We start from the raw sequence: 26,857 nt of genomic DNA, 5'->3' as shown, positions 1-26,857 counted from the left end.
CGTGCACTCTGAGGGGATGTGGGTGACCCGAGGTGGGGACTCGGCCCCTGCACCCCACGCCCACCCATCCAAGCGCGAGTTCAGAACACACGATTTCATCATCATTTAAAAAATCATCTATTTTTCACTTTATGTTTCTGTGTGGGAGCAAACTGTTGAAATATTTACTTAATGTATGCTAAACTGATCTTCTGTATATAAAGAGAATTGAAAATGAATCTTGATGTGAATGGAAGGGGAGAGGGAGTGGGAGAGAGGAGGGTTGCAGGTGGGAGGGACGTTATGGGGGGAAGCCATTGTAATCCATAAGTTGTACTTTGGAAATTTATATTCATTAAATAAAAGTTAAAAAAAGAACACACGTGTCCCCTCAGCTTTGGGGAGCACACCTGCATTTTCCAGGGTCGGCCCTGTGTCTCGGATTCAGTCTCTGGCTTTGAACTTGGACCTCTTCCTTGGAGTTTCTCCTCAAGCCCTGAGCCAGAGACTTTACCTCCTGGGAGGGCAGGCGACACCTGCACAGCAGGTGCGTGGAGGGCAACGTTCTTTTTCCACTACGATGCCAGAAAAAGCCCCTCTGCTGTTTCCGGTGAGCGCGAGAGCCCGCACTGCTGAGGGTTTCCTCTGTCTGCTTCCCTCTCAGAGAAGCCGCATTAGTCTTCTGCCCATGGCTGCTTTGGAGCCAAGAGTCCTTCACGTCCTGGCCATCACCACTGCCTGCAGGGGTCTTCCTGCCTCTCACTCCCACCATGGATTCCCAAGGCCATGCTCCTCATTGGAAATCATGGAAAAGGAGTTTTATTAACCATGTATTTATTTATTTGAAAGGCATAGAGAGAAATAGAGATAGAGACAGAGATACAGAGACAGAGAGAGAGGTCTTCCATCTGCTGGTTCACTCCCCAAATGGCTGCAATGGCCGGAGTTGCACCAGTCTGAAGCCAGGAGCCAGGAGCTTCTTCCAGGGGCCCAAGTACTTGGGCCATCTTCTACTGCTTTCCCAGGCCATAGCAGAGAGCTGCATTGGAAGACGAGCAGCTGGGACTTGAACCGGCGCCCGTATGGGATGCTGGCACTGCAGGGAGAGGCTTAGCCCATTATAGCACGGTGCTGGCTTCTGGCCTCTCAGATTCCTTTTCATGACATCGTCTTTCAAGATTGGCTCAGACCCTTCCCCAAGCCCTGTTTCCTGTGCACAATCCACCCCCCCCACTCCTCACCTTGTTTCTGCCTACTTAAGCTGATGACAACTGATCAAACACCGATTCCCTTGGTGGCCTTCCAACTTCCGCCCAACTGCTTACTTGGAGGAAGGACTTGGTGGTCCTTGGCAGCCACTGACACAGGGTTCCACCATTCTTTCAACCCTCACCTCTTGGGCAAGACCCCGAGAGGGAGCAATGATTGGCTTTCTCTGGTGTGCCAACAGCACATTTTCCTACCTCGATCTAGCCCATCCACCACACCTCTACATCTGTCTAGCAAGACTACACACACACACACCCTTTTGATTGATAGGCAAGTTTGAAACAGGTTAATGCAGAGAACTTTCTGAACTGTAAAGGGGGGAACAGGTGTCAGGAGAGGGGTTCCCAGATTGCCAGGGTCCACCCACTAGCAAAGACCCCCTCCAGGTGCCCACAGGGCCTGAACAGGCTGAAGAAGGGCATGGGGGTACTGAGAGTTCCCGCTGTTACCTGGAGGGGGCAGGCAGGGGGTTCCTGGCTCCCGGGCCCAGGTTAGGAAGATGGAGATGAGGCCCACCTGGAAGCCCCTCCTGGTGCCCCCTGTCTGCACACTTGTTCCTGGGATTGTGTGCACCTGCTGCTGCCCTGCCTGCCATGGCCCCGACACCCTGCCTCCCTCTTCCCCCGTAGACACTGGGGCTTTTGTTGTGTGTTGACTGTGTCTGGACCCTGGGAAAAACCGATCTGGAGAAAAACAGATCAAAGGTTCTAGATTTTTCTATCTTTTGGTTACTTTGGTTAAAGGTGGTGCATTTTTATAAATGATTGAGACTATATTAGATATAATTACAGACAATAGCTTTAAAAATTCAACACATCTTTTGCATTGTGGCCATTTTTTTAGATTTATTTATTTACTTGAAAGGCAGAGGTCTCCAGAGAGGCAGAGGCAGAGAGAGAGAGAGAGAGAGAGAGAGAGAGACTGACTTCCATTCACTGGTTCACTCCCCAATTTGCTGCAATGGCCACAGCTGAGCTGATCTGAAGCCAGGAGCCTGGAGCGTCTTCTGGGTCTCCCATGTGGGTGCAGGGGCCTGAGGACTTGGCCCATTTCCTTCTTCCCTCCCTCCCTCCCTCCCTTCCTCTCTCTCTCTCTCTCTCTCTCTCTCTCTCTCTTTAGATTTGACTAACTTGGTTTTTAATGATTTACAAAGGCTTTAGGTAGAATTAGTTCTCTTTGAATACAGTAACTTTTAAAAATTACCTCAACTCAAAGCTTAACATTCCCAAAGTTTAAAATAACCTAGTGTGCAATCCAAATTAAAATAAGCTGACCCTTCTCTGCAAACCGGCAGAGGGGTCAGTGTATCCAGAGAAATGCACCATCCATCATGTGTTAGTGTTAGGATAAACACTAACACCAAACAGGTCAATTTTGTATAAGCACTGCGCAAACAGTGCATTTACTTAGCAGTTGGCTGACAACCTTAATTAGCTGGCAGATAGCTGGGAGCAAGGCAGTAAGGACAGATAGACAGAGGTAACAGAGACACAGGAGAGAGCCAGCGAGCGAGCCAAAACCCGGAGTGACAAACAGAACATCAACTAAGAGGCTGCGAGGCCCCACTCAGAGCTTATTTTATAAAATCCAAATAAAGTCATATTTTATCTACTTCTAAAGGAAAGAGTTGAGAAATTTCCTTCAAAGATGGTTAGAAATTTTTTTAAAATATAGGTGGCTTTGGAATGAAATCTTCAGTTATCTAAGAAAACATCTAAAGTGATTTCACCTGTAGTGAAACGTTGGGCCATTTTCCACTACTTTCCCAGGCCATAGCAGAGAGCTGGATCAGAAGTGGAGCAGCTGGGACTTGAACCGGTGCCCATATGGGATGCCGGCACTGCAGGCAGCAGCTTTACCCACTACACCACAGTGCTGGACCCACCTGATTGCATTTAACAATGAAAGTCAGGTGTTTAGTTGTATCGTGTGTATCTAGTCATGTCTTTGGGCTGTCTAAATGACTATAGGGAGGGACAAAGTAAGACTGACTTGAAGGTTTTTAGAGGAACGGTCTGTGTTGTGGTGCAGTGGGTTAAGCCACCGCTTGCAACACCAGCCCCCTATGTCGGAGTGCCGGCTGGAGTCCCAGCTGCTCCACTGCCAACCCAGCTCCCTGCTAACGCACCTGGGAAAGCCAAGGGTAGATGGCTCAAGTAGTTGGGCGCTGTTACCCATGTGGGAGACCTGGATGGAATCCTGGCTCCTGGCTTCTCTAAATCTGTTTTAATAAACCTTAAAAAAATTCAGAGAAGAGACTTGGAGGGGTTGGTGTTCTATGGCCAGAGGGCATTGACAGCAGCCAGAGCAGGGGATGAGGGAAACAAGTGCCTCTCTCTGAAATGTGAATTAAGGAAGAAAAGGGTCTGTGTGTGTGTGTGTGGTTGGGTGGATTTCTGGGGAAAACCTTCCAGAAAAACCACAAAAAGCAAGCACACAAGACAGAATTGTAAAAAGGTGCAGTCATTGGAGGGATTCTGGGAACCGAGTCTGGTGGGAAAACAGACTGACTGCTTTGTTGGCCAAGGCGACATCGACAAACTGGAGATGACACTGTGGATTGAGCCCTGATGTGCAACGTGGGAGACAATTTAAAAAAAAAACAAACAAAAAGGTAGTGCAGGGAGCTACTGGGGGCATTACGTCAGCCCCACACCAGCTCACAGCCGATTGGCCTGGGGGCGGGCACCTACTCAGCGTGACCAATGAGAGGCCTCGGCGGCTCCTTCATAAGCACAGGGAGGTGGTGGTGACAATAGGTGCAGCAGCTTTCCCACCATTCTCTGCTTGGTGCCGGCATGGCTCAGGGCTCGAGGTGTCATGCTGCAGGGCTGTAGGTAGGTTCTGCTTCTCACCTTTGAGTCCAGGTCTACTTCATCTCAGTCCTTTGTTCTTGCTTGGTTTGCCTGCTTTAAGACTTATTTGAAAGGCAGCATTACAGAGAGGCAGAGAGCTCTTCCATCATGCTGGTTCACTCCCCAAATGGCCCCAATGACTGGGGCTGGGGCTGGGGCTGGGCCAGGCCAGAGCCAGGAACTTCTTCCAGGTCTCCCACATGGGTGCAGAGGCCCAAGCACTTGGGCCATCTTCTACTGCTTTCCCAGGTGCATTAGCAGGGAGCTGGACTGGAAGTGGAGCAGCTGGGACTCAAACCGGCACCTTTGTGGGATGCCAGTACTGCAGGCGGCAGCTTTACCTGCTGTGCCACAGAGCTGGCCCTGCTTTAGGTTGTTTTTAAACGCTGCTGAGATAAATGTATTCTGACTGGTACTCCAAAGCATGGCCTAAACTGTAACTAGCTTGATAGTCTAAAGCTGGAGATGTTAAAACCCAATTCCTGAAGATTCTGCGTGTGTTTTTCGCCCTTTGCTTCTTCTGTCCACTGTGTGTCTATGCTGTCTCCAGGTTGAAGCTCTGTTCCTCCTGCAGGTACTGCTCATACACCATTAAGGCTGTGATGGAGCACAGGAGTATACTTGGTTCTCCTCACCACTTATTTCCATGTTATTTGAAAGGCAGACAGACACAGTGAGCTCCTATCCCTGGTTGACTCCCCAAATGCCTGCAACAGCTGAAGCTGGGCCAGGAGCCCCTGACTCCACCTGGGTCTCTGACGTGGGTGGCAGGGACCCAGGGACTTGAGCCATCGCCTGCTGCTTCCCAGGTGCAGGTCCGCAGGACGCTGGAATTGGGAGCGGAGCTGGGACTGAAGCCCAGGTGCTCCCATATGGGATTTGGGGGGTCTATGGAGGCTGCACCAAATACCCACCCCTCTACCACTACTGACTAATAGGCTGTTGCTGGTATGTGCTGGCAGATTCCTTGACCAAACTCCCAACTGGGCTTCCCTGAGCCCTCTTCAACCAGGCCTCCAGCCGACTTGAACAAATGTGAAGGGTTCCTAACAACTGTAGGCTGCAGCCTTCATCTGCCTGCTGAGAAGGCTCAAGATGGCCAAGCAGGTTCACGGCTACAGCCAACACCTGGAGGAAGGGCCCCCACCTCCCAGCTTCTGGGAGGGCAGGAGCTGACATCAGTAAGCACCTTAGCTAACACGGATGGGTTTCACGTGGTCCGAAAGTCCCCTTGCTGCTGTTCCTAAGACTACACTTGCTTGGCTGAACTCGGCCATGTTTACCGTCTTCCCCATGCTCTGCTTGAGTGCCTGGATTCCAGAACTAAGTTCCAGATCAAGTGAGGACACAGTGACTCCCTCTCTGAATTGTCCATTGATACACTTTGCTCGTTAGGGGAAAATCCCACTTCTGGGGTATCTCTCTCATGGTTAACATAATTCTTAATTGTGTTAGTACGTCAACTACAGCCACTGAAAAGGTCTCTTCCTAGCCTGTGGCTCCTCGCCCCCTCCTTTTTTTTTAAAGATTTTTTTATTTACATGAAAGAGTTACACAGAAAGGAGAGGCAGAGAGAGGGCTTCCATCTGCTGGTTCACTCCCCAACTGGCTGCAGTGGCCGGAGCTGCGCCGATCCAAAGCCAGGAGCTTCGTCTAGGTCTCCCATGCAGGTGCAGGGGCCCAAGGACTTGGGCCATCTTCTGCTTTCCCAGGCCATAGCACAGGGTGGGATCAGAAGTGGAGCAGCCGGGACTCGAACTGGTGCCCATGTGGGATGGCAGCACGGCAGGCGGCAGCTTTACCTGCTACACCACAGTGCCAGCCCCTTGTACACTGTTAATGCTAATGAAGATGCTCAGAACCATCTCGGTCAACTAAGCCAGGAGCAAGGGTGTCTTGTGACCAAAAACTGGAGCAGCCAAGAGCTACCGCTTACAGGGCTTGTTTTCAGGGAACTTCTACCTACTCATGAAGTTCTGGGATGGATGACGTCTATTCAAAGGGTGGTGGTTGCATATGCCCACGGAGTTATTGAGGTAACACGAGTTTCTCGTTCAGTTGAGGGTGGAGAATGAACAGTGAGGGGTTCGGGCTTCCTGTGTTAGGTGAATTAGATGAGGCTGCTGCTCGGGCATGGGGTCCTTCAGCCTCAGCTGGGTCCGGCTACTATGGCGCATTCACCGCTAGATGGTCTCGAGCCAACTCATGTCCACATACAAGGACATCAGGTTGGTTTTAACCAGCATCGAAACAGGATTGGGCCACTTATTTTTACAGATGTATTTGAAAGGCTGAGTTAGGGAGAGGTCTGCCATCTGCTGGGTCACTCCCCAAATGTCCGTGAAGGCTGGGCTGTGCCAAGTCAGATCCAGGAGCCTGGAGCTGCTTCTGGGTCTCCCACGTGGGTGGCAGGGGCCCAGGCTTTTGGGCCATCTTCAGCTGTCCTGGGCACTTTAGCAGGGAGCTGGTTCAGAAGTGGAGCAGCTGGGTCTCCAATGGGCGCCTGCCTATATGGCATGCAGGCATCACAGGTGGCAGCTTAACCTTCAGTGCCACGATGTCGGCCCCGGGTCATTTTCTTTAAGTAGTGGGCTGTGCTGTTCGTTCCACTTCTTGGCTGCTGATCCCATGAGGGTGGAAGCTCGCATCCCGATCCTGGGCTCCCAGCTCGGAGCTGACCCCCCCTCCCGTCCCGCTCACTCACCCTTGGCCCCTGTTATCTCCAGTCAGCGGTGACTGGTGCACCCTTGCTCCTTGCTTTGTGTTTGGTTGGTGGTCCAGCAAGATGAGATCCTGTCCCGGGGTCTATCTCACTACCTCTCAACAGCCTGTGCTGTGGCAGAAGCAGATGGGCAGTAGGGGGCTGTGTTTTCCTTTTTTATTTTAAAAGCCATGAGTAGTACCGTGGGATAGGATGGTAATGAAAGTAGTCCATCTGCCACCCCCATTCCCACTCCAAGTGGTAGTGGCTTCTTGGCACAAGTTGTTGGTCTTATACTAACTTCTGTTACTACCTGGTCTCCACATGATGCACACTGTTAAGTCCATGTTTTCCCCCCTAGGTTTGTCAATTTCCTGCTTTTTCCTGTCCTGAAACAGGATTATCCATTTATTTAAGAGATTTTTTATCTATTTGAAATGCAGAGTTGGGAAGACAAGTCTTCCATCTGCATTCCCCAAATGGCTGCAACAGCCAGGGCTGGTCAGAGTTGGAGCCCGAATCCTGGAACTCTGTCCAGGTCCCTGTGGAGGTGGCAGGAGCCCTAGCATTTGAGCCTCTGTTGCTCTCCTGGGCACAGGAGCAGGGAGCTGGATGGGAAGTGGAGCAGCCAGGACTCAAGCCGGTACCCATATGGGACACTAGTGTCGCAGGCAGCAGCTTAACCCACTATGCCAGTCCCTGGGATTATCCATTTTACCTCTTCATTGACACACCATTCCTCTTACCCTCATATCAGTCCTTTAAGTTGACTAACAGCCACAGTATTTTTCTGACTGTTTACCATTTGCCTGTCTAAACATCCATCAACATAGAAGGAAGATATTTTGGTCTCCATCCCTGCCTCCTGGCCAGAACCCCTGGAGCCCTTGTGGTTTCCTAAGTGATGAGGGCATAGGAGCACCTGTTAAATTTTCATTACCCATCCACCCCCCCCCCCATTGCTGAGGTCATTCAGGCACAAGTAAGGTGAATAGAACCCTTTATTGGCAATAAGCCCCTTTAACCACACCTCAGTCTAGCCTGGTGTGGCCACTGGGAAAGCTGTTGCCAGAGCAACCAGCTACAGGACTAGAGTTCCACTCCCTGACCTCCCGGGGAGCAGGGCGAGGCTGGAAGTGGAGTTTAGTTGCCTGTGGCCAGTGATTCACTCAACTGTGCACATGGAACGTGACCTGAGGGCACTGGGTCTGGAGCACTCCAAGGTGGGGAACGAGCTGGCGGCAGCTTAGCCCACTGCACCGCAAGGCGGCCCCAGCCACGAGGGTGTGCACCTTAGCTCCTTAGCTCCGTGCATTTAAGGACAGGCAGTGGGAAGGCGGTGCCTAAGCAGTTGCAGATAGCGCTGTAGAGTGTAGCCTTTGTGCCTGGCTGTTCGCTGTGAGAAATCTCCCAAATCGATGCACTTAGGCTCCTGGTCTGTCACCTGGCAGACTCCTGGGCTGAGGGCCATTGTGCTTAGAGGCTTGGATTCCTGGCTGGGAAAGGAAGCTGGGCCTGCCCATCAGTCCGCTTTCCTGGGGCCATGCCTGGGCCACCTGCCTGGTTTGATTCTTGGTGGCTTCCCTGTCCCCTTACAAGCTGAGCTCTGAGCTGCGGTCTACACAGAAGTTAAGCCCTCAGTGCACCTTCTCTCTGGCTCCTGAACCTGTGCATGTGCTGATGGGAATTCCCAGGGGGGGGGGGTTGGCAGGGGACACAAGCTCTCTCCACTTAGACCTGTTAAGGAACAGCAGATATGCTGAGATGCCTGTCTTCCTGCCAGCCCCCGAGTGTCCAGGACTGGAAGAAGCCCCTGTGGCTTCTCTTGGGCAGAAAGGGAGCTGTGGGTCTCTGCTCGAGGCATGAGCAGGGGTGGGTGGTGAGGATGCTGCTGTCAGCGGGGAGGCCTGGGCTGCCCTTGCGTGACATGGGAAGAGGCTGAGCGGTGTGGGATTGCTTGAGGGTTCCCTGTCATGTTCTCGGGTTGGTGGAGATGCACAGACCAGTCCCCCTCTCGGTGTCTTGTATCTTGCAGTGCGGAGCCTGTGAGTGCTGAGGACTCGGCTGTGTCCTGTCCCTGGAGAGCTCCCTCTTCCTGACCCTGCCCTCGATGAGGGCCGCTCGAAGATGGACAGTGATGGCACAGGCCTGGCCCTCTCCTTGCCTCCAGCTGGCATCATCGAGTAGCCATGGCTCGGGAGTTGTGGTCCCACTGCTCACCCAGGTAAGGCTGGAGCAGGGGGAGGTGCGGGCAGAGGCACAGTCAGTGTGCTCACCCAGGTGAGGCTGGAGCAGGGGGAGGTGCGGGCAGAGGCACAGTCAGTGTGCTCACCCAGGTGAGGCTGGAGCAGGGGGAGGTGCGGGCAGAGGCACAGTCAGTGTGCTCACCCAGGTGAGGCTGGAGCAGGGGGAGGTGCGGGCAGAGGCACAGTCAGTGTGCTCACCCAGGTGAGGCTGGAGCAGGGGGAGGTGCGGGCAGAGGCACAGTCAGTGTGCTCACCCAGGTGAGGCTGGAGCAGGGGGAGGTGCGGGCAGAGGCACAGTCAGTGTGCTCACCCAGGTGAGGCTGGAGCAGGGGGAGGTGCGGGCAGAGGCACAGTCAGTGTGCTCACCCAGGTGAGGCTGGAGCAGGGGGAGGTGCGGGCAGAGGCACAGTCAGTGTGCTCACCCAGGTGAGGCTGGAGCAGGGGGAGGTGCGGGCAGAGGCACAGTCAGTGGGAGTCACCCCGGGGTGGGAGCCTCCGTGGACGTGCACCTGTTGGGTGTAGGTCAGGTCTGCCTGAGGTGGGCAGGAGTGGGGACGGCCCTCTGACAAAGGGCTGCGTGCGAGAAGGGACGAGAGGCCTGCAGGGAAGCATTGTGTGGACAAACCCCAGTGCCTGGGGTGGCAGGTGGGGTGGGACAGCTGGTGGCCTGTGGAGGGACGGGGACCAAAGGCCTGTTGCATCCCAGGGCTGCGGCTGCTTGAAGGAGCCTGTATCTTTGCTCATCTTCACAGAAGGCCAAAGCTGAGGGTGCTGGGCTTTACCTAGGAGGGAGATGTGCTGGGAGATCTCTCATCCCTTTTGTGTCTTGCACACGCATATGCACATGCACATGCACATGCACTAGCCAAGGCAGGGCCGGCCTCGGTCGTGGCCAAGGCCAGGCTAGTAAAGAATCCAAGGGCGGAGCCTCCATGGGTCCCAGAGCTGGGGGACTCTTGCCTTGCTCTCATCTTCAAGGGCAGAGGGGCATGGTCTCCTGCTCTGACAGGAAGTCGCCACTTCCTGTCCTGTCTCCTCCATGCCCGGGGAGGGTCTCCATGCCTCCAGGGCAGGAAGCTGCTCGCTCATGGAGTGCCATGCCCCCTGTGGTGAAGATCCTGGGGAAAGGGGAGCCGATGTTGGCAGCCACAGGCTGCAGGGTCAGCCAGACGCGACCTGGCTCCTTCCCCCTCCCCCACCCCAGCAGGAGCAGACCTGCTCACACCACGGTGCATCTCCAGGAACTCCTGTGGCCTTCTTCTCCTGGTTCGATAAGCTGGACTACCTCCGTAAGCTTTGCTGTCTCTTGGGCCAGCCACACAGCTGCCAGGTGAGCACGTGGGAGGGTTGTTTGAATATGAAATGGCCTGTGTAGTAGACTCCCAGGGGTCCCTTCGTAGGATCCCAAGCTGGGTGGCTGAAAACATGGTAATGTATTCCCTTGTGAGTGAAGGCTGGACGTCGGAAGTCAAGGTGTGGACATGGCCGTGCTCCCCCCAAAAGCTCCGGGGGAGGAGTTGTTGCTTGATGTTCTACTTCCTGCTGCTTGCTGGTGATCCTTTGTGCTCCTTGGCACGTCAGGGCAGTCTGCCTCTGCACATGGCTTCTTCCCCTGTGTGTCTGTGTCTCTAAGGGACTGCAGTCAACAGACTAGGGGCCCACCCTCTAGTCTAACCTCACCTTGACCTGATCACATCTGCCAAGACCCTATTTCCATTCAAAGACTCCTGTTGGACATGCACTTGGGGGTGGGTGGTGACACTGTTCAATCCAGGACAGCAGGGAACCCTTGAATCCCCCATGAGCAGGGCTCTGGAGTTGGAAGCTGGAGCTGGGAATCAAACTAGCACCACATTTGTGCAGTGCTGCTGTCTTCATGGCTAGGCTAGGCACCCCTCTCACAAATGGTGAGCTTGTGGAAACTCCAGTAGGCCTTCTGCTCAACTAGGAAGCTAGCGGTTGGGGGAAAAGGGGTGCAAAAGAGGGGGTGGAACATCTTCCCAAACTCGTCACCTAGGAACAGATCAGCCCTAGCGTGCAGAGATCTTTCCAAAGCTTGACCTCCATAGCTTCCGTGGTGGAAGTGAGGCTCACGTGGGTAGCAGTGGCCCAGTAATGTGTATGTAGCATCCATGGTAGGTATGGGAGAGCGCCTGACTCTGAAGTCCTCTCGAAGTGAGGAGATGGTCTCCTATGGTTGTCTTAGGGTGTGGGGGGGCAATGGAGCTGTACCAAGCTAAGAGCTCTGGCCTCAGCTCCCTGGGAATAACTACTTGTGTTGCCTTAGTGACATGCAGAGACCACTGGAGACCTTAAGATGTGGACTTCTGGGCACCGATATTACCCATCTGTCCTACAGACTTCACACTGCCCACCTGCAGAACGTGGGCGTGGGCAGCAACAGCCTGCTCCACGTGATGCCTGCGCCCTGGAGACTGCTGGGTGGGGGTGGTCTTGAGCTCCTGCTGCCACCTGAGTTCCTGCTGCCAGCCCTGTGCTGCTGCCCCCACCCCGGGGTGGTCATCTCCCACGACCTCCTAAACTGCCCCTCCTACAGATAAGACGGTGTGTGGAATGCTCGAGCTGAAGAATGTTGAAGTATCCTATCCTTGTTGAATGCTCTGGATATGTGGATGACCACCCTGGATTAACGCTGCTTTAGAAGCCAAACCATGGCTAAGCTAAGCTGGACAGCATTGGATCAGATGGGGGAGGGGAGACCCACAAACTGCGTAGCACTGAGGGCTGAAAGCCGTGCAGAGCTCCACCGTGCAATAGTGCGCGCACAGCCAGCCAGCAGAAGTGCCGTGGTTCAGTGTCCTTACTTGCACGTGTCTGGGTAGCTTCTAGTCGCTGGCCGAGACTCCGGCTCCTTGTTGCAGGAGGTGTTCTGGCACGATGGGAGAGGCAGGGCCCAGCTGATCTGACTTGTGAAGAATATTTTAACTTTCAACATAAAGGATGATCTCATGCTCGTCTCTATCTTACAACATCAACTGTACTCGGGTCTCAGGGATTTGAGGCTTCAACTTGAACTTAGATGTTCCTCTGCTGTGTCCTAGACTGTTCTAGATGCCTGGTATAAGGACAAATGAGACACTTAAAAAAATCCTTCCTTAAACTTATTTTATTTGAAAGGGTTAGAGAGGTAGAGCAAGAGAGAAGGCTTCCATCCACTGGTTCGCTCCCCACATGACTGCAACAGCCAGAGCTGAGCTGATCCAAAGCCAGGAGCTTCTTCTGGGTCTCCCAGGCAGGTGCAGGGGCCCAGGGACTTAGGCCATCCTTTGCTTTCCCAGGCCATTAGCAGAGAGCTGGATTGGAAATGGAGCAGCCGGGACTTGAACCAGTGCCCAGATGGGATGCTAGTGCTGCAGGCCAGGGCTTCAACCCACTGTACCACAGCACCGCCCCAAATGAGACTTTTTGTGAAGGATCTCTAGATACAGGTGTCCCTTTTGTCTGGTTTTCCATTTTGTTTTTTCTGCAGTTTTCAATATTTGTTTTTTTGGGGGGGTGGGTGGGCATGTAAAAATGGTTGAGTTAATCTTGATAAACTTCAGTTCCTCACTTGTAAAACTGAGGTCTTTTAAGACTTATGTATTTGAAAGAGTGGTAGAGACAGAAAGAGAGGTCTTCCATCTGCTGGCTTACTCCCCAGATGGCAGCAATAGCCAGAGCTGTGCTGATCCAGGAGCCAGGAGTCTCCTCCAGGTCTCTCACATGGGTGCAGGGGCCCAAGGACTTCGGCCATCTTCTGCATTCCCAGGCCATAGCAGAGAGCTGGATTGGAAGAGGAGCAGCCAAGACTAGAACTGGTGCCCATGTGGGATGCTGGTTCTTCAGGCCAGGGTGTTAACCCACTGCGCCACAGCACCGGCCCCTCTTTTTTGTGTGAAAGCTGTCAGCATAGTGCATTCACTTATGCAGAAGGTGTTTGAGGCTCTGCCCTTCCCTGGGCTGAGTGCTGGGGGCAGGGGTGGAAAAGACACGCGTGGTTCTCATGTTTCTAGGAACTTGTACTGAGATGGGTGACTCAGGCGATCGGCAAGTTACATCAAGAAGCAGGACAACTTCAGACAAGAGGCACGGGGACAGGATGCAGTGGAAGGTCACTGGGGTGCAGGGGGGGGTAGCATCATATGTGTGGGTGGCCCGGGAACGGTGCCTGAACACTGAGGCCGGGAGTCACAGGACATGGAACAGGAGCCTAAGCAGAGGAAATGCAGGTACGGAAGCCTGAACGGGCTGATGAGGCTGGAGGTTAAAACAGGAATAGGTTAAGCAATCGGCTGAGGGAGCCACAGTGAATGGATCACTTAGTGAACATGGGTATGTTTGTGACCATGTTATCAAAAGGAACCACTTCCACTGGTGCCGTGGTACGAGGGTATCCCCCAAACTTAGTGTGTCGATCACCAATGTGAAGCATTTTAAGAGGGGCTGCCTTGGGGGCCGGCACTGTGTTGGAGGCTTCAGCTGTTGTCTATAGAGCCAACATCATATATGGATGCCAGTTTGAGTCCTGGTTGCTCCACTTCTAATCCAGCTCCCTGCCAATGTGCCTGGGGAAAGCAGTGAAAGGTGGCCCAAGCGTGTGGGCCCCTGCACCCATGTGGGAGGCCTGGAGGAAGCTCCTGGCTTCAGTCTTGCCCAGCTCTGACTATAGTGGCCATTTGGGGAGTGAACCAGTGGATGAAGGACCTCTGTTTCTTCCCTCTCCATGTAACTCTGATTTTCAAGGTTTTTTTTTTTTTCCAAAGAGGGGCTGCCTTTAGGAGAGGATCAAATCATGAAGAACCTTCATGAACGGGACTGATGACCTTATAAAAGGACCACAGGGTCCCAGCTGGGCCCTTCTGCCATGTGGGGATGTGTTGGTTTCCTCTGGGGCACACGGCGAGGTGCCATCTTGGAAGCAGACTCTTCAAAGAGGCAGTATCTCCTGGTGCCTAGATTGGGCTCCCCAGCCCCCAGAACTCAGATTTCTGTTCATGGATCATCCTTCTAAAGGCTTTTGTTACAGCAGCAGGTGTAGATGAAGTTGGCTGATGCTATGGTACGAATTCCACTGTGTCTTGGGCTCTCCAAGTCGATGGCTTAGTGAAGCCCTACCCAACAGGTGAGGACATGGAGAAATAGTAGAACCCAGGAAGCCACAGAGGCAGAGCAAGTTTGGTCCATTTATGTGTGCTTTCTGGTTTATCTTACTTAAAATACTATCCTCTATTGGGGCTGGTGCTGTGGCATAGCAGGTAAAGCTGTCGTAGTGCCGGCATCCCATGTGGATGCTGGTTCAAGTTCTGGCTGCTCCACTTCTGAGCCAGCTCTCTGCTGTGGCCTGGGAAAGCAGTGGAAGATGCCCCAAGTCCTTGGGCCCCTGTACCCATGTGGGAGACCCGGAAAGAAGCTCCTGCCCTTGGATCAGCGCAGCTCCAGCTGTTATAGCCATCTAGGGAGTGAACCAGTGGATAAAAGACCTCTCTGCTTCTGCTTCTCTGTGACTCTGCCTTTCAAATAAATCTTAAATATGATCATCTGGGTTCATTCATGTCACAAATGACAGGATTTCCCCCCCCCCCTTTCTTAAAAGGCTGATTATTGCACTTTGTGTCTAAACCACATTTTCTGTTTCCATTTGCCCACTGATGGACATCTGGGTTGTTTGCACGTCTTGCTCACTGAACAAAACTGCTGTGCATAGGGCAGGGTGCGCATCTCTTCACGACGCCATCCGCAATGCCCTCGCGTGTCAACCCAGAGTTTTGACTGCTGTATTTCATTTAGTTAAATCTGTTTGTAGTTATTTTGTCATCTTTATTGATATCTTTTTTAAGATTTACTTGAAAGAGTTACACAGAGGAATGGTAGAGAGAGGTCTTCAATCCACTGGTTCACTCCCCAGTTGGCCGCAATGGCCAGAGCTGTACCAATCTGGAGCCAGGAGCCTCTTCCGGGTCTCCCGCATGGGTGCAGGGGCCCAAGGACTTCGGCCATCTTATTCTGTCCCAGGCCATAGCAGAGAGCTGGATCAGAAGAGGAGCAGCCAGGACTAGAACTAGCGCCCAAATGGGATGCTGGTTCTTCAGGCCAGGACGTTAAACCACTGCGCCACAGCACCAGCCCCTTGATATCTTTGTGATTTGATTTTTTTGTAGTGATATACTTGATTAGCCTTATCTTTTTTGTATCTAGTATAGGTTTCCATTTATGATTATCACAAGACTTGGATAGAGCAACATATTTTGAGCCAATTATAATCTCATAGAAAATAAAAACTTACCCCACACCACATACTTTGCTATTAGTATCAGAATTCATTTTATATTGTTTCTATTAACCAGTTTTTCTGGTAATTTTTTAAAGTTATTTTAGCTGCCAACTACAGGGTTGGCATCCCATATGGGTGCTGGTTTGAGTCCCAGCTGTTCCACTTCTGATCCAGCTCGCTGCTAATGGTTTGGGAAGGCAGTGGAAGATGGCCCAGGTGCTCGGTCCCCTGCAGCCATGTGGGAGACCTGGAGGAAGCTCCTGGCTCCTGACTTGAGATTGGCCCAGCTCTGGCTGTTGTGGCCAATTGGGGAGTGAAGCAGCAGATGTCTCTCCATCTCCCTCTCTCTGTAGCTCTGCCTCTCAAATTTTTAGAAACATATAATTTAAAAATCATTAATATGAGAATGGGATCTACTTAAGGCACTTCAGAGGAAAGCTGAACATTTCAAAATTTTCACAAAACAGCATTTTAAGTCACATATTTTAGTGAGTCTGTCCTCCATGGATTTCAGCCAGAATGTCCCCTTTAGCTGCTCACAGCTTCTTTAAGGGAACAAAAGACGAAAGGCTTTGTCAGTCCATCAGTGCTTGTGTCACATGATCTGGAGCTGTAGCGATCAGAAGGCAGCAGCAGCCCCCGTCCGTCTGTACAGGTTATTTTTAGGTACATGAAAGGTAGAAGAGAGGGAGAGGGAGAAAGTACCTTCCATCTGCTAGTTCACTCCTCAGATGTGCACAACAGCCAGGGCTGGGCCAGGCTGAAGCCAGGAATTCAGCCTGGGTCTCCCCCGTGAGTGGTGGTGGTGGTGGGGCCCAAACACTGAAGCTGTCATATGCCGCCTGCCTTGAGGCTTCAGCCTGCGGCTGGATCAGAAGTGAAGCAGGCAGGACTTGAGCTGGTCACCCAAGTGACAGCTTAACTCACCGCATCACAAGTCCCGTGCCTCTCCTTCAGTGTTTTAAGATTTTGAGAGGTAAAGTTAGAGATGGAGAGAGAGGTCTTCCATCTTCTGGTTCACTCCCCCAGATGGCTGCAATGGCTGGAGCTGCGCTGATCTGAAGCCAGGAGCTTTATCCAGGTCTCCCACATGGGTGCAGGAACCCAAGCACTTGGGCCATCTTCTACTGCTTTCCCAGGTCATAGCAGAGAGCTGGATCAGAAGAGGAAGGGTATGGGATGCCGGCGCCGCAGGTGGAGGGCTATCCTACTGCACCACAGCACCAGCCCCATCTCCTTCAGGTTTCAAGGATGGTTTCTTCCAGCAGCTTGAATGTTTCCTCTCACCGCTGGCCTCCAAGGCTTTTGCTGGGAATCTGCCAATCTTGTGGCATCCCTGCTCGTGTGGTGACTGCAGGGGACAAAGGTGCTCTGGAGAAATCTGAAAGTGGGTTTGGGGCCGGCACTGTGGTGCATCGGGTAAAGCCGACGCCTGCAGTGCCGGCATCCCATGTGGGCATCAGTTTGAGTCCTGGCTGCTCCACTTTTTTAAAAATTTATTTGACAGGTAGAGTTGTAGACAGAGGTCTTCTTCTGTTGCTTCACTCCCCAAATGGCCATCATGGCCAGCGCTGCGCTGATCTGAAGCCAGGAGCCAGGTGCTTCTTTGTCTCCCATGTGGGTGCAGGGGCCCAAGCACTTGGGCCATCCCCCACTGCCCTCCTGGGCCACAGCACAGAGCTGGACTGGAAGAGGAACGACTGGGACTAGAACCCGGTGCCCATATGGGATGCCAGCGCTGCAGGCAGAGGATTAACCAAGTGAGCCACAATGCCAGCCCACTGTTCCACTTCTGATCCAGCTCTCTTCTACGGCCTGGGAAAGCAGTAGAAGATGGCCCAAGTCCTTGGGCCCCTGCACCCACATGGGAGACCTGGAAGAAGCTCCTCACTCCTAGCTTTGTATTGGTGCAGCTCTGACTGTTTCAGCCAACTGGGGAGTGAACCAGTGGATGGAAGACCTTGCTCTCTCTGCCTCTCCTTCTCTCCCTGTGTAATTCTGACTTTCAAATAAATAAATCATTTTTATAAAAAATGGATTTATTTTGGTTTATAGTTTGAGAGATGGCAGCAGCACAAAGAAGGTCAACAGAGAAAGGAAAAGAATATTCCAGATGTCTGCAATGATTGGCATATCGCTGGCACTGAGGTGGCAGCTGTGGGTCAGGGGCAGGGGAACATCTATTCAAGTGAGGGAGCACTGGCTGCACGGGGCCTGCTGACACCACAGTGGGGCAAGCAGGAAGCAGCTACTGGGACAATACATACACAGGGCCAGGTGCACCTGTCCCCGCCACTGGTCCCCAGGGCCAGCGGTGTCCCCCAGGAGGGCAGGAGGCTGCTTTCAGGGACCCTGTGGGGACACCTGGGGCTGGCTCACAGGGCTCACATCCAGCCACAGGGCCAGGCTTCCGTCTCTCCCTGATGAATTTCTTCGGCTGTCCATGTCCCTGGTGAGCTGGACACCACTGTAAGAAGTGCCTCTCCTAGGACGTAGCGGATTTCTCTCTCTGCACCTGTATGTTGCTAAGGTCCCCTCACTTTGGGTTTATGAATGCACTTGTAAAATCCCTTTTGTTGGGGGGATGGCATTTGGGGCAGCAGTTATGCTGTCTGCCTTCCGTATGTGGGAGCATGGTGTTCAAATCCTGGCTCCTTTATTTCCAATCCAGCTTCCGTTTAATGTGCACCCCGGGAGATAGCAGGTGATGGCTCAAGTGGTTGGGTTCCTGCCATCTACATGAGAGACTGGGATTTCATTGTGGAATCCTGGCTTTGGTCTGGCTCAGCCCCAGCTATTGGTGGGGTGGGGTGGGGTGGGGTGGCAGGATTTGGGTGTGAACCAGTAAATGGAAGCTCCCTCCCTCTCTCTGCCTTTCAAATAAAATACAGATATTTAAAGGCAAACTTCAACATTCCATTCATTTCTATTTCTTTGGCTTTGTTATTAGCATGGTCTGAAAACCCATCGCATATGGTGGAGGTGGGCAGCTGAGTATTTTTTCCCTTAAGGGACACAGGACAAATAGTTAAGAATGTGGGGACCGTGCCCCTTGCCCTGGGTGGGGGAGGCCTGTACGTTGTGAGGCTACAGAAACTGAACGATGAAGGAAACTCCTACTCTGTTAGGTGAACGCTACGCTAGGAGCAGCTGGGCAGGCCGCGGAGGGCACTGCCCCTGAGCCTGGGCTTTCTGGGGGATGCCATACTCCAGAAGAGCCTGCAGGGGGCAGACGAGAGCCGGGCAGTCCAGGCGCTGAAAAGGCACGCACTGCAGGAATGTTCTGTGACCAAAGGGACCTGTAGCTTGGAGGAAGAGCGGGGAGAGTGGTCCAGGGGGCCTGGGAGCCATGCTAAGGTCTTGGGCTTTTCCGTCCAATAGCAGAAAGGTCAACACGAAGTTTTATTTGTCGTGTGCTTGTGTTTGCTTTTAATGCTCACATTCTGACTTAAACACGGAGATCTTGCTCTGGTTGAAGGCACCAGCTGTCTGGGACTGCTGGGGTGCAGGAGGGGCGGGGTTTAGGCCAGGGCCATGCATACCGCGTGTGGCCTGTGCATGTGTGTGTGTCATGGTGGCTCCTGAGATGGGCACCTGGGAGACCTCGGCTCACCCTCTGCAGGTGATCTCACACACAAGGGTGCCACAGATGTCTCTGGGGCTTGTGCTTTTAGCTCTTTGCAGGCCAGACCCGGGTTTAGGCCACAGTCAACTGCTGTCAGAGGGATTAGGGTGGCACTGAGGGTCGTGGTCTCTTCTTCCCTGGGGGCGGGGGGTCCTGGCAGGGCCCAGGGGAAGTTGGATGAGGCTGCTTGGGTCACTGTGGGTCTCCTGGAGTTCCATTCCCACCCCACCCCCCAGGCCCATTCAGGCTCTGCAGGGGGTGGGGCTGGGAGGGTCAGCCTTGACTTCTGCCTGAGAAAGTCATCCTAGAATCGGCCAGAACTGAAGGAGCACAGAGGCCCTCCACCCCCAGCATCGCCCTTCCACACACACACAGCTGAGCAAGGTGGCCCCTCGCTCCCCAGGGCCTTGCTGCATGAGCGTGAAGCCGGGCCAGCCAGCGCTGCCAATCACGTGTCCTCTCGGGCAGCACGGACACAGCTCCCCCGTCTCTGTGACGCTGCGATGCCAGACCCCGGTCAGGCCTTTCACGTTAGGAGGCCCCACGCTGTAGGCATCAGAAACTTCGGTTTCCAACAGAAATTTTCCATTGGGGGAAAGCAACCCTCATCTGGGGTCACAGTTCACCAAAAGCAATGAGGTACGTTTGGATCAACAACATGCACTTTGCGGTACCAGGTAAATTACCTTCGAGTTCTGCAACCTCTGTTATTATTGATTTCTTTATCTGAGAAGCAGATGGAGCGAGAGAGGGAGAGAGCTCTCACCTGCTGGTTCATGCCTGCAACAGCACCCAGAGCTCAATCCAGGTCTCCTAAATGGACAACAGAACCCCAACTACTTGAGCCATCACCCCTGGCCCAGGGGTCTGCATTAGCAGGAAGCTTGGGCCTGTGAGGTGGAGCTGATGGGCAGGGGCTGTTGTGACAGGGGAACAGGGCAGGAGGTGCGGGTGCCAGAGGGACCTGGAAGGCTCTGGTGAGGTGGCAGGGACCCTGCACAGAGGCTCAGGACCCATCTTCCTCTGTGTGGGTCTGGATATAGCCCTTGGCACAGCTTGCGCCAGGGGGGCGAGGGGCCTGGGCTGCCAGAGCTGTGGCTGCACCAGCCTGGGGAGGACTGGTCTGGCCCTGGAGGTTCTCCAGGACCCAGCCAGACTCAGTTCTGTTTTCAACCAAGGGAGGATGTGGCTTATGGTGGTCACGTCTGCCCGAGATGCCATGGCAGGCAAGCACAGGGGCATCAGAGCAGCCAGCAGTGCTGTTTAGGGCCGGCCCCTTCTTCTCCCCAAGACTGGGGGTTGTCCTGGCCTTGAGAGGTGTGGGGAGGCAGGGATCATGGCTCCCATGCTGTGGGCAGTGGTATCACACCCACATGGGGGTGCAAGTGTGGGAAGCAGCTTCAGCACAGACCTCTGGGGGCAACCCTGCCCCAGGCTCCAAGGCTAAGGTCAGAGTCAGGAGTGGGCCAGCACTGCACTGGGGGGGGGCTGGGCTGGGTCACGAGCCTCCTGGAAGCTCTCCCCGCACCCCATAGGATGTCTCAGGGCACCCACACACTGTTACTGGTCAGTACCTTGCCCATCTCGCTGATGACCGCAAATCCTCCAGGATGCAATGCCTGGCCCTCAGTCAGGGTTTGTGGGACACAGGGATCCAAGCACAGTCCCATCAGCCCATGGGTTCTGACTTTCCTTGTGGTCCTCAGGATCCACATGTGGTTAACAGGGATTTGTCTGTTACAGCATCCAGTGGTCATGGCTGGACATGAGCCAGGGGATATCTGGGATGGCTGCCCCACTAGGGGCATGTGGGATGCACAGAATTCATTCTGGGTGTGGGGGCTGGGGAGAGCTTCAAAGGGACAGATGAGCCTTTGGGACAGCATTGCCCTGAGTGGACGGGGACAGACAGAACCTCAAGTGGTGGGGGTCTCAAGGATGCACTCCAGATCAGTCAATGGTAAAATACAAGGGCACTTCAGAAAGTCCTTGGGCCAGTGCCACGGCTCACTAGGCTAATCCTCCGCCTTGCGGCGCCGGCACACCGGGTTCTAATCCCGGTCGGGGCACCGGATTCTGTCCCGGTTGCCCCTCTTCCAGGCCAGCTCTCTGCTGTGGCCCGGGAGTGCAGTGGAGGATGGCCCAAGTGCTAGGGCCCTGCACCCCACGGGAGACCAGGAGAAGCACCTGGCTCCTGCCATCGGATCAGCATGGTGCACCAACCGCAGCGCACCAGCCACGGCAGCCACTGGAGGGTGAACCAACGGCAAAGGAAGACCTTTCTCATGAGACTGTCTCTGTCTACTCTGCCTGTCCAAAAAAAAAAAAAAAGCCCTTGGAAAGTGAAACTCAAAGGTAAGTTTATTTTGGTGCGAAAAACAACAACAAAACCACCCTGAAACACATTCACCCAAGGGAGCCTCACAAAATTCATGAAAAAGGCTTCATAGGAAAAACTGCTTGGGCTTCAGTGATTTTGTGTGTGTTTGTGTGTATGCCACAATAAACTTATCTTTTAATTGCATTTTCCCGTGAACTTTTTGCTCATACAAGAGTGGATCTGCAATCAGTTTGGACTCTTAAGGGTAACTGAGCTAGCCTGTCCCAGGACAGTGTTTTTTTTTTTTTTGCCATTTCCTTTTTTTTATTTAATAAATGTGAATTTACAAAGTGCAACTTTTGTATTATTGTGGCTTCTCCCCCCCAACCTCCCTCCCTCCCTCCCTCGGCCCTCCCCTCTCACACTCCCTCTTCCCATCCCGCCCTTCATTGAGTTTCATTTTCAATTACCTTCATATACAGAACATCAACTTAGTATATACTAAGCAAAGATTTCAACAGGCTGCACTCACACAACCATACAAGGTATAGGGTATTGTTCGACTAGTAGTGTTGTCTTTAAGTTTCATAGTAAAACACATTAAGGACAGAGATCCTACATGGGGAGCATGTACCCAGTGACTCCCGTTGTTGATTTAACAGTTGGCACTCTTATTTATGACATCAGCAATCACCCAAGACTCTTGCTATGAGCTGTCTAGGCTATGGAAATCCCTTGAGTTCACCAACTCTGAACTTGTTTAGTGAAGGCCATATCACAGTGGAGGTTCCCTCCTCCCTTCAGAGAAAGGTGCCAGGACAGTGTTCTACAAAAGATTTTCCTCTGGAATATTCCCAGTTAGGAGGCAGGCGTTTAGCTCAGTGGGGCAGACACCTGCCTCCCCCATTGGAAAACCTGGATGCAACACCTGGCTCTGGCTGGCTCCTGATTTCAGCTTCCTGCCAGTGAAGATGGCTAAAGACATTGGGTGCTGGGGTCATTGTTATGGCACAGGTGGTTAAGCATCCACCTACCTGTGACACTGGCATCCCATGTGAGCCCTGGATCGAGTCCCAGCTGCTCCACTTCCTATCCAACTTCCTGCTAGTGCACCTGGAAAAGCAGCAGAAGATGGTCCAAGTGCTTGGGCCCCTGCCACCCTGTTGGAGACCTGTGCAGATGGAGTTCCTAGTTCTTGGCTTTGACCTAGTCCAGTCCTGGCTGTTGCAGCCATTTGGGGAGTGAACAGCAGGTGGAAAAAAATCTCACTTTATTTCTCTTTCTCTGTTACTCTGCTTTTCAAATAAATAAAAAAATTCTAAAGAAAATTGGGGCAGGGCTGGTGCTGTGGAACTGTGGTAAAGCCGATGCCTGCTGTGCCGCATCCCATATGGGCACCGGTTTGAGAGCTGGCTGCTCCACTTCCAATCCAACTCACTGCTATGGCCTGGGAAAGCAGTAGATGTTCCAAGTCCTTGGGCCCCTGCACCCGCTTGGGAGACCTGGAAGAAGCTCTTGGCTCCTGGCTTCAGATCAGCACAGCTCTGGCCATTGTGGCCATCTGGATTGTGAACCAGCAGATGAAAGACACTCTCACTCTTTCTCTCTCTCTCTCTCTCTCTCTCTCTCTCTCTCTCCTCTCTCTGTGTAGCTGTGACTTTCAAGTCAAATAAATCTTACATATTAAAAAAAAGAAAATTGGGTGCCTTCCACCCACATGGGAGACATGGATTAAGTTTCCTGCTTTGGCCCTGGCCCAGCCCCAGCTGTTCTGGGCATGCAGGGACTGAACCAGTAGACAGGAGAGGAGTGTCCCATCAAAATCAAGAGCCAACCAACCAACACAAAACTAACAGCCAGTAATAAACCCACATCCCAGCCCCTCTATGTATTTAGACAACTGGAGCCACATCCAGCGAAGCAGCCCTTGCTACCAGGGACCTACTTTTCTGGTTGCAACCAGCCTGAGCTGACTTCACAACCTTCTCTGAGCTGCAATGCAAATGTGAAGAGTGGCACTTGAGGTGTCACTGGAGATCCATTCATTTGCTGGTGGCTAATGGTTTCACCTAAGCTACACCAGCCACACACCAGCTGGTTAAAATCATCATGGGTGGCTCCTGTCTGTGATATACATGCAGCACTTTCAATGGACAAACCGTGCATGCTTCCATTTGTACAAGGGGCTTGAGCCACCAGCTTCATAACGTGACAGAGGGGGGAATGGTGGCCAGGGAACGGGGAGCTGGTGTTGAGTGGGTCCAGAGTTTTAGCTTCACAGGAGGAAAAGTTCTGGAGGTTGGTGGGGGTAGTGGTTGCCCAGTGATGTCAGGGGACTTAATGCCATTGAAGTGCAGGCTTAGAAAATGGTCAGGATGGGGCTGGTGCTATGGTGTTGTGGGCTAAGCCTCTGCCTGCAGCACTGGCACCCCATATGGGTGCCGGTTCAAGTCCCAGCTGCTCCACTTTCAATTCTGCTTTCTGCTATGGCCTGGAAAAGCAGAAGATGGCCCAAGTGTTGGGACCCTGCACCCACGTGGGAGACCTGGGAGAAGCTCCTGGTTTTGGATCAGCTCAGTTCTGGCTGTTGTGGCCATTGGCAGAGTGAACCAGCAGGTAGAAAACCTTAGTTAGTTTCTCTCTCTCTCTCTCTCTCTCTCTCTGCCTCTAAAATAAATAAATATTAAAAAATGGTCAGTGGGGGCCAGGGCTGTGGTGTAGTGGGTAAAGCCACCACCTGCAGTGCCGGCATCCCATATGGGCACAGGTTCAAGTCCTGTCTGCTCCATTTCCAATTCAGGTCTCTGCTGTGGCCTGGGAAGGCAGTAGAAGATTGCCCAGGTCCTTGGACCCCTTCATCCATGTGGGAGACCTGGAAGAAGCTCCAGGCTCTTGGCTTTGGATTGGCCCAGTTCCAGCCATCAGAGTCACTTGGGGTGTAAACCAGCAGATGGAAGATGTCTCTCTCTCTCTGCCTCTCCTTCTCTCTGTGTAACTCTGAATTAACTCTTGAATTTATTGTAAATAAATAAATAAATCTTTAACAAAATGGTCAGGATGGAAATTTTGTCACCTATGCTTGATCACAATTGAGAAAGAAACTTAGGAAAACTTGCTGACAAAAAGCCCACTTTTACATCCATTGTATTGCACCACCAACCATGGTCCTGGGGAGTGAGCAGAACTGGCAGCACTTCCAATCTCACCTCCAGGGGAAGACAGGGAGCTTGGAGATTTCCAGTGGCCTGCGAGGTCACTCCTGGCCCCCTCCTCACTGCCTGCCACCCACCCGATACCAAAGTACAGGGTCCCAGGGCCCAGGGGCTCAGCCTAGGAAGAGGGTGAAGGGGCCTGGCCTGTGCTCCCAGTGGTGACTCCCCTACTGGCCCCTGGATGAAATCCATGATAATGAGTTTGCGAGAGCTACTGCACAGCACGGAGACTTCAATGAGGCCCAAGGTTTCTGGGGCATGATGGATATGTGACTTCCTTGATGTAATCACTCCACAATGTCTGAATGTATCAGAACATGGCACTGTATACTGTAAATACATATTACTTGAGTTTGGATCCTACTTTAATACAGCTGGGGAAGGGCAGGCAGAATTGATAAGAATGTGTGTGCATGTGTGCGTGTGTGCATGTGTGTGTGAGAGAGAAGGAGGGAGGGAGGGAGAAGCCTGTGGGGTGCTGTGTGTGGTGCATTGAACACCGTTCTGTTCTTTAGATCATGAGTCTGGACTACAACAGTGGCCATGTCTTGGGGAGTGAACCAATGAACGGAAGGAAGGTGTTTCTGTGCCTTTGAGAAATTGATTTTGTATTATTTTTAAATAGGTTGTAACTTGTTAAGTGTTATATCACTTAATAAACAATTTCATGAATAGATACTAAAAATGTCAAAAATCTGCTATAATATGGATAAAACTTGAAGACACTATGCTAAAAGAAATGAGCCACACACAAAAAGACAAATACTGTATGACTGCACTTACTTGAGTTCCCTGAGTAGACAAGTTATGGAGGCAGAAAATAAAGTAGAGGTACCAGGGCTAGAGGAAGAGGAATGGGAAGTTATTGTTTAATAGATGCAGACGTCCTGTTTGGGAAGATGGAAAAATTCTGGAGGCAGATGGTGGTAACAGTTGCGCAACAGTGTGAATGTACCTAATGCCACTGACCTGCACTTTTAAAAAATGGGCAAAAGAGTACATTTTATGCTCTGTATATTTTACTATAATTAAAAAGTAGAAATAGCATTATATAATAGGAGAGAGATGGAGAGATAAATATGTATTGCCCTTTAAAAATACATTTCTATAGTGCTTAATTTTATTATGTTATATTCTTATAAGTTTAAAGATTTTTCTTAACAGCCCCAGAAAAGCCTTCCATTTTCATTACAAAACCAACCACCTCTCACTGGCCCATTGTCTAATCTGGAACACAACTAATCTGATGTCCCCAATAACTCAATGCTATATTCCTATGTGAAACAGCAAAGGTAATGCCCCAGGCTTCTTGTGGTTTTGGGATAACAGAAGGCAAGTTTGTTGTTTTTTAATGTTTCTGTGCCTGTTTTAACTTAGTGAGGAATGCTCAGATGCAACCGTCTCAGACACAGAAACCATTTCATTCTGGAGGTGAGGTGACTCAGTCTAAGGTGACCCCAGGATCCCCCCAAAGTGAGTGCCCTATAACCAGAGGAAGACAAAGACCTGAGTGGGGCAGGTGGCCAAGTTTGAATGAGAGCATTCACCGCTTTCCAGGTGGAGATGGGCAGTAGGCAATTTAGGAGGAGCTGAGGAGGGGCCTGCAGCTGGGAGAGACTAGATCTCACCACACAGGCAGAGTGGGGGTCCACAGCACGGCAAGATGGCAGAGGAGGACCCAGGGTGGTGGTCTGGGACCCAGGGGGCAGGGGCTTGAGAGAACGGGAAGCCAGGGAGGAGAAGAGTGGGTAGTCTCAGATACCAAGGGGAAGAGAAGCACTAGAAAAGGGGCAGACCCTGTGTCGCATCCTGGAGAGAACTGGAGAGGAACCTCAGACTTGACCCTGACAAGGACTTTCTTGACCTTGACCTGAGATATTTCAGAAAGAAACAGAGATGAGAGCCGGGGGCCATTGCCCTGTCTCCAGGGTGAGAAGACAGTGCCTGGTGCAGGCAGCATGGATGTACAGATGACAGGTGGATGGAAGGACAGATGACTAAACATGTAGACGTTTAAGCAGATGCATGGACAAGTGGATGAAGGGTGGCTGCGTGAATACACAGATGCTGGACAAATGGATGGACGTCCTGGGCACAGAGCAATCAACAGCTGCAAAGTATGGTCTGAGGAGGCTTCATGGATGAGGTGGGGTGGATCTGCATCTCCATGAGCAGACACCAAAGCAGGGGTGTCTCCATAAATGCTTTGAGTCAGACATGGCCCTGTGTCCTTAGGTCTAGGGATATGAGAAAACTTACAGACCCTAAAATAAGGCCACATCCCTTGGTCAACTGAGAGGGATACATCACTGTGATTTTCTGAGCTCCTGCTGTGTACAGCTGCACAGTCAACACAGTTTGCAGGAAGGACACACTGGG

At 52.3% G+C, this 26,857-nt stretch overlaps 1 protein-coding gene and 1 long non-coding RNA gene across 7 annotated transcripts in view; both read left to right on the top strand.

The window, feature by feature from the left end:
- The window catches only part of IGLL1 (immunoglobulin lambda like polypeptide 1), a 257,330-nt gene extending 233,116 nt beyond the window's left edge, over positions 1 to 24,214 (top strand). Inside the window, exons 1-4 of one of the 5 annotated variants that reach the window (XR_016226935.1) lie at positions 3,959 to 4,085; positions 8,840 to 9,028; positions 10,255 to 10,380; positions 24,067 to 24,214. The gene's annotated coding sequence lies outside the window, so the exon portion shown is untranslated. Of the gene's footprint in view, positions 1 to 3,958; positions 4,086 to 8,839; positions 9,029 to 10,254; positions 10,381 to 11,337; positions 11,662 to 13,813; positions 14,417 to 24,066 lie in introns of those variants that run through there. The other 4 variants (XR_016226933.1, XR_016226934.1, XR_016226932.1 and 1 more) reach the window with 4 other exon arrangements.
- Positions 3,959 to 11,661, top strand: LOC149119905 (uncharacterized). 2 transcript variants are annotated; one of them, XR_016227373.1, is made up of 4 exons: positions 3,959 to 4,085; positions 8,840 to 9,028; positions 10,258 to 10,380; positions 11,338 to 11,661. It is a non-coding gene; the product is annotated as an uncharacterized LOC149119905 (long non-coding RNA). The 2 variants fall into 2 exon arrangements; XR_016227372.1 differs by having other exon boundaries at positions 10,255 to 10,380.
- Positions 24,215 to 26,857: the final 2,643 nt, after the last annotated feature.

The sequence above is a fragment of the Oryctolagus cuniculus genome, chromosome 21 (genome assembly GCF_051225735.1).
Source record: "Oryctolagus cuniculus isolate XC-2025 breed Fujian yellow rabbit chromosome 21, ASM5122573v1, whole genome shotgun sequence".
Taxonomy (NCBI): domain Eukaryota; kingdom Metazoa; phylum Chordata; class Mammalia; order Lagomorpha; family Leporidae; genus Oryctolagus; species Oryctolagus cuniculus.
The sequence above is the reverse complement of the archived record's forward strand: the minus strand, read 5'-3'. Positions and strand labels throughout refer to the sequence as shown.